Raw genomic sequence first — 7452 nt, forward strand, 5'->3', positions numbered from 1 at the left:
CTTAGTTTCTTGAACTCATTTGGAAAGTATCCCCTCTCACTCCTCTCGTAAGGATGTTGGTGATAATAATGATGATGTCTCTTGAAACCATAGATAGAACAAAATACATGAGTGCTAGCCCTCCTGTCAGGTGTCTCCAAGGATCTTCCATGTCTGACTGTATCATCTATGTCCATCACATGTCTCCTATGAGACCTATTACCATATGTCGCATTTATCTTTTATTCCTGTCCATAACTGATCCCCAACTGTCCTTATTTCTACAAATATGAAATACTCTGAAGAATCACTGCATTGAGTTGTGATTGCTTTCCTGAGCCCTTGCAAGTCTTTCCTATGCTTCAATTAATGTGTTATTATCTACCTTGCAACTTCAAATATTTTCCCTCAAACTCCTGAATGTATCTACTAAATGAGGAGAATACTCTTCTCCTTGTTGCTCAATTGACTTTTCCCATTCCATTGATTTCACATCAGGTTTGTAAGGGGAGCCATGTGAATTGTAGTCCACAACTTTGTTTTTCATTTATGATCCTCTATTTCCTAGAAACATACCATGTTAGATAAACCAAATAGAAGACATAGTCGAGTTAATACCTCGGTGTATCTCAGTGGAGGCTATCACATCTACACAACTTAGTCCAGATTAGCACGATATATATATATATATATATATATATATATATATATATATATATATATATATATATATGTATATGTATATGTATATGTATATGTATATGTATATGTATATGTATATGTATATGTATATGTATATGTATATATATATATATATATATATATGTATATATATATATATGTATATATATATACATATATATATATATATGTATGTATGTATATATATATATGTATATATATATATATATATATATATATATATATATATATATATATATATACATATACATATTATATATGTATATATATGTATATATATATATATATATACATATATATACATATTATATATGTATATATATGTATATATATGTATATATATATATATATATACATATATATACATATCTAATATGTATATATATGTATATATATATATATATACATATATATACATATATAATATGTATATGTATATATGTATATATATATATATATATATATATATATATATATATATATATATATATATCAACATCATTATGCATGCATGATAATAATACAAATATATAATAATAATTGCACATATAATAACCATAACCATCTACGTGTACCCCGAGATCCAGTGCTCCAACCTCGCTCTGATACCACCCCGTAACACCCCACCCCACATTTGCTTGATTTTACAAGCTCTCTAGGGTAAACATGAGCTGAGTATTGCTATGACATGACCCGACCTCCAAGTTCCATTTATGGAAGTGGGGCCTATGAACCAGAACATTTATTGCCACCCCTCAGGATACCAGATCACTTAGGAGTCTGAAAAGTTGGAAGTGGGCCATTTTTTATAAGCAAAATTGGAAATGTGGTATGAACCAAAAGTTGAGTTATGTTTCAAAATTATGCACTAACTCAGATCCCACAAAGGGTGTTGGTTGATTACGATGGTAGGATGATGGTCATGGAAATTGAAATCTTCCAAGGAGTGTGTAACAACTCACTTACCAAATGAACTAGCCCAAAAAAATGGATGGCTCTAAAGTGTGCGGCCTATACTTGACCGTCATAGCAATTTCTAGGCTCTGATGAGTAGGAGGATGTGGGAGTCATTGAGAAACCTTCGATGGATCATCCCCCAGTGCAAAACTTGGTGGTAGGAGCTAATAGTCAAATGAGAACTTTAAATACTAAAGTGGAGAAAGGTTCCATGTGAACAACACTTGGACATGGTTTAGTCTATCCTAAGAGACGGGGAAGCCCTGTATCAAGTTTGCACTTTGCACAAGCATTGAAATTGAATCGTGTTAATATTCTTGAACTGGACCATGGCGACAGATGGAAATTTTAGGAAATTTGGAGATATTGTCAAGGGGCATGGGAAGAATGCATTTAATAATATGTGCTTCTATGAACCACCTATCAAATATTTAAAAAATAAGAACAAATAATACACTTTATATTAGCCAAAAGGCCAAGAAAGGTATGCTTTATCCCTGATCTCTTTGTCCCTTTTCTACTACCCGCCCTCTTCTCTCTTTCTACTCACTCATGCATGTGGTAAAAATCATTTTTATCCCCCCCTCCAATAATACTTACAATTTAAATAAACATTCCATGTACCATAAAACTTATAACTAATAAATAATTAATGTCTTCATATTCTTACCATTTTCACTCTTCACTGAGTCAACTCATTGGTTTCACTAGTTAAATATCCTCTTTTCACTCCACTCTACAACATTCGATGCACTTGAAAGAATGAAAATTCAACAGATAGCATTTAAAAAACAGAGTGGGTAGAAATGGGTGCATGCACTTTCATTAAAGCTTCATCCAACTCTATGCCCAAATAACCCATTAATGACATCCACATGAGAATCTGGGATGTGTCGTGTGAGGCCCAAGTCGGGGTGGGGGGAGAAGCGAACAATTGAGGAATATATATATATATATATATATATATATATATATAATTGAGGAATATCTCTCTCTCTCTCTCTCTCTCTCTCTCTATATATATATATATATATATATATATTGGAGACAAAGGAAAATATTGATGAAATGTGGGAGAAGAGTTATATATTACTAGCCTTGGATATGAAACAAGATCTAAAGTGGGAATGCTTTTTTTTTCCACCACTGCCACAAAATGCAACATTAAATATGCAAGACTAGCATAAGAAAAACAATTGTCGATTAAGATGTGTCAATCCTTGTCTATGCAAATGGGGGAAAATTTTCACATTCACACATATGCATTTAATACCACTAATGTGATTCATGCAAGAATTTGGACCTTGTTGACCATTCTAGAAACTTTGGACAACTCAATGCTAATTTGAGATTCCCACATCTTGCATCATTTGCAGGTATCAAACATCATTTTTGGCAGCAATTTTTTTCTCTCTAAAGTACACACCCTTTTCATGTATTCTATCTCATTGTGAGCTCTTTTACGAGCTTTGGAACTGATTCTCATTTTGTGCACAATAGTTATGGCCTTGACAATTCGGCCATCATTTTTCCACCTTAGCCCCTATGACGCTAGGCCTTCCATGCCTCATCTTCTCACCTTCTTCTATTTTCATTTATGAATTTATTTATAAACACGATGAATGTATTCTCAACTTTTGGGTAGAGTGTTGCACATGAGAGTAGCTAAGTGTCTCTCCTTAGAGATTTTCACCACCATGTAATTGACCATTTGATAATAATACTTGCATTCTTCCACAAATGTGTGTCTGCGTGTTTCATTCTATTTTCTTATTTCTACAATTTTGGTTATTTAATTATTGATATACACATTAGTTTCCATGGATTACCATGTGTCCATAAACTCCCGCCTCAATATGGATCAACAATGTCAAAGCCTTGTCTTGCTCGATGCATGCCCCTCTAACAATATTAGGGTATAAGTGGCTAGGTCAATTGATGTGCAATCCATATGGCTATCTTATTTTCCTGCCTATATGAAATCAAATGGTAGAATAAAATGGAGTAACATATCCCATCACGTTGTTACTCCAAGACGTCATTAAAAATAAAAGAATCTAGACATTGAATCAATGTGCTAAGACATTTCAACAAATCTCCACCATCACGAGTTCCTCTACTTCATAGAGCCTTACCGTCAATAGAGATATGCTTTTATAGATGCAAGTTAATATGGATATCCCTATGTTTCAAGAAAGGAGATGCATATGCTTAAAAGCGGTCATTGAACTACCTATAGTCATTAATAACTTCTTAGGTAAGGAGAAAATTACATTTGTGCCTTGAACCACACCCCTTTGTCCAACATTGCTGGGAAAACCATTGTCAATAAGCATTATAGATGAAGAAGTGTGAAGTGCTATGTTTGAAGACACAACCTACATGGGGTGATTAGGAACCTTTTCCCTATTTCATTTTGTCGGCGGTATGGGTGATTGAGAACCAGCCTAGATCTGAATTTAAGATGGATTTATGTTGGTTTCATTATTACTATTTTTCCATTGAAAATCAGGGTAGGTCCACCCAAAGGGACCACACCCCTCGACCAAACTAATCCGAGCCTAACCCTGAGGGTGTCGAGGAGGATTGAACCCGTGACCTTCTAATGACAAGGTGTTTTAGCAATGAGAATTCAAACAATTGAGCTAACGCTAAGGGCTAGGTTGGTTTCATTATTAGTTATAAATATAAATATAAATATTAATTTTATGTTTTTTATTTTATTTTATTTTATTTATAGTTTTATGTAATCTGAGCAAGTCAAAATGTTTTATTGGTCATTATAATTATTATTTTATTTTATTTTATTTTGACTGATTCAAAATGTTTACGAGACATTACAACATCTCCCCCATTTACATGTGTTTTTTATATTTATTTAAGCTAGCCTAGATCCCTCTTGACCTTGTATCTATCAAGCGCTGAGAGAGTTCAAATATTTCAAGGTGCAAACCTTTCCTCAAGTTTTTCACTTAGAAAAAAGGTTTGCAACTCAAAATATTTTATCCCTCTCAACGCTTGACAGATCTAGGGTTAAAATGGATCTAGGTAAGTTTTTATATACACACATACCATATTTGGGTTGGATCCATCTCTCCCTCTCTCTCTTCCCTCCCACTCTACTCTCTCCCTCACTCTCTCTCCATCTCTCCCTTGTCACCCTCTCTCTCTATCCACCTTTCTTTCTTTATGTATTTCTTCTTCCCCCTCACTCTCCCCATCCAAGTCCATCTCTCTCTCTCCTCTCTCTCAAGTCCTATCTATTTTCCTTTCTCTCCCACATCCCTCTGTATCTCCCCCCCATCACTCTCTCTCTCTCTCTTCCTTCCAAATCTATCACTGTCTCCCTCCTTATCTCCTTCTCTCTCTCCCATTCTCTCCCCCTCCATATTTGTGTCTCCGTCTCTCTCTCTCTCTCTCTCTCTCTCTGCCTTCTCCCCCTCTCTCTCCTCTCTCTATTCCCTCATCTCCTCTCTCTCCATTTCTCCCTTGTCACTCCATTTATGTTTCCACTTCTATCTCTCTATGTCTTTGTTCTTCTCCCTTTCTCTCTCCCCCCTCCAACTCCATCTCTTTCTCAAGTCCTCTCTCTCTTCCTTCCTCTATCTCCCTTTCTCTCCCACCTCCCTTTGTCTCTCCCCTCATCTCTATCTCTCTCTCCCCTCCAACTCTGTCACTATCTCCCTCCCTCTCTCCTTATCTCTCCCCCCTCCATCTCTATGTCTTCCTCTCTCCCCCACCTTTCTCTCCCTCTCTCTTTCTTCCATCCTCTCCTCTCTCTATCACTCTCCTTCCATCTCTCCCTTATCACTCCTCTCTCTACCTATATCTCTTTGTGTATTTATTCTTCCCTCCCTCTTTCTTCCCCTCCAACTCCATCTTTCTCTCCCTCCCCTGCTCTCTCTCTCAACCTCTCTCTCTCTCTCCCTGTCCCCATCCATATGATGTCTTTATCTCTCCAACTCTTTTCTCTCCAGCTATATCTCTCTCTCCCCATCCTTATGATATGGATTTTTCGCTCTATGTAATCAATTATATATGTAATGTCTAAAATATTTTACATTTTAATTTTTGATTGGGGAATGAGTTATGGTTTTTTGGTATGTGGTATTGATAAGCCATGGTATTGGTCCATGATATTGTAACAAAATCTATTTACAAGTTAATAATATCCATGGTAAAGTGGGGGTGGATATTCATTGTTAAGAAACTTGTTATATTGTAAGTATTAAGTTTTTATGTCTTATTAATTAAATTTAAATATGGTTATGGAATAATTATTTTTCCTTGGCTAAGGTAGGGCTCTAACAATCGATTTGTATATTGATCGCTATTAGTTTAGCATTGACCAATGCAAATTATAATGTTTAATTTTGAAAAATAAATATTTTTTTTCAATTTTATTAAAAGAAAATTTTCAAACATCTTATTGCAACCTTTGCACATTATAATGTCATGTGGATAATTTTCTTACATATTTTATGCCATAATTTATGGATATGGTTGCAATATTCACGCATGAGTTTTAGATATTTGTGTAGTGATTTTTTATACTTATACTCAAGTAAATAACACATTTACCATCAATTGATTCCCACCATAATTTAAGCAATTCTTTTCATAAAAAATGGATAGGAATGAGATGTAAAAAATATACTTACACGAATTACGTCCCACCATTATTGATGTTTTCTTCAACACTTATGTAGGAGTAAAATTGTAAATGTGTAGACTTAATAGTGGTTACTACTCACCAAAATTTATGCAAGTTCTTCTGCTTGAGTAAGCAATTTACTTATCCACTTCTGCTTGAGTAAGCAATTTACTTATCCACTTCACATCTCAATTTATTAGTTCCTACCAAAGCAAGACTCCAGGATTATTTTCCTATCAATCATTATTAATTCAGAATTAACCAATGTAAGTTATTATTATTTATGCAATTTTTCCCCAACATAACATGAGTTGGAGGGGCTAAGCCGCCCTACAAAACAGAATTACAATATAACAAATCGAATTTTATTACTTTTAATTTTTTATTATTAATTGAGCCAAGATTTAAATGTTTACATTCATTTATAGACACTACAACATCTCCCCCATACTAGGCTCTAGATTAGCTGACATATAAATTTTAAATGTTTATGTTAAATGATAAATTTTACAAACATTTATGCCTACACGTTTACCCCACCTTTGGGCACAACAAAATTAAAATAAATTATTTTGATTTTTAAATGAGTTATGGTTTTTGTACTGTGGAATTGATAAGCCATAGTATTGGCCCATGGTATTGTAACAAAGTGTATTTACAAGTTAATAATACCCATGGTAGAATATGGGTCAATATACATGGTTACAAATCTTGTTATATTGTAAGTTTATTGTAAGTATTAATTTTTTTGTGTGCTTATTAACTAAATTTAAATATAGTTACAAAATCATTGTTTTACACCACTACATATCCCTATACCTTTTTGCTTTTAGATTTAATTTAAAAAAATGTTATAAATTAAATTAAAATAAAATATTTAAAAGATGTTGACATACAATCTTTCTTACATTACACCTAACGCCTACACATCTCCCCCATACTCAGTTATAGAGCACTCTCAGCCTAATAAACTACATGGGGTGATGTTGTGGAGACCCTCAAAGAGGAATATTATCACATGGGGAACTACAAGGACCAATACCTCAAATGGCTACAATGCCACTAGCCTTAGGATCAAACTATATATGACTATACCAACACCTTCCATACCTTGCCTACAAAATTCTAAAAGTAACTAGCATAGATTTCTCAAGTGCAAT

At 34.0% G+C, this 7452-nt stretch overlaps 1 pseudogene; it reads right to left on the reverse strand.

Moving 5' to 3' along the window:
- Nucleotides 1-2011: 2011 nt before the first annotated feature.
- On the reverse strand, nucleotides 2012-2126 carry LOC149205652 (U2 spliceosomal RNA; annotated as a pseudogene).
- Nucleotides 2127-7452: the final 5326 nt, after the last annotated feature.

Source organism: Pinus tabuliformis, chromosome 1_2, assembly GCF_031772625.1.
Source record: "Pinus tabuliformis cultivar Carrire ecotype Pingquan chromosome 1_2, CPIR1, whole genome shotgun sequence".
NCBI classification, from domain to species: Eukaryota; Viridiplantae; Streptophyta; class Pinopsida; order Pinales; family Pinaceae; genus Pinus; species Pinus tabuliformis.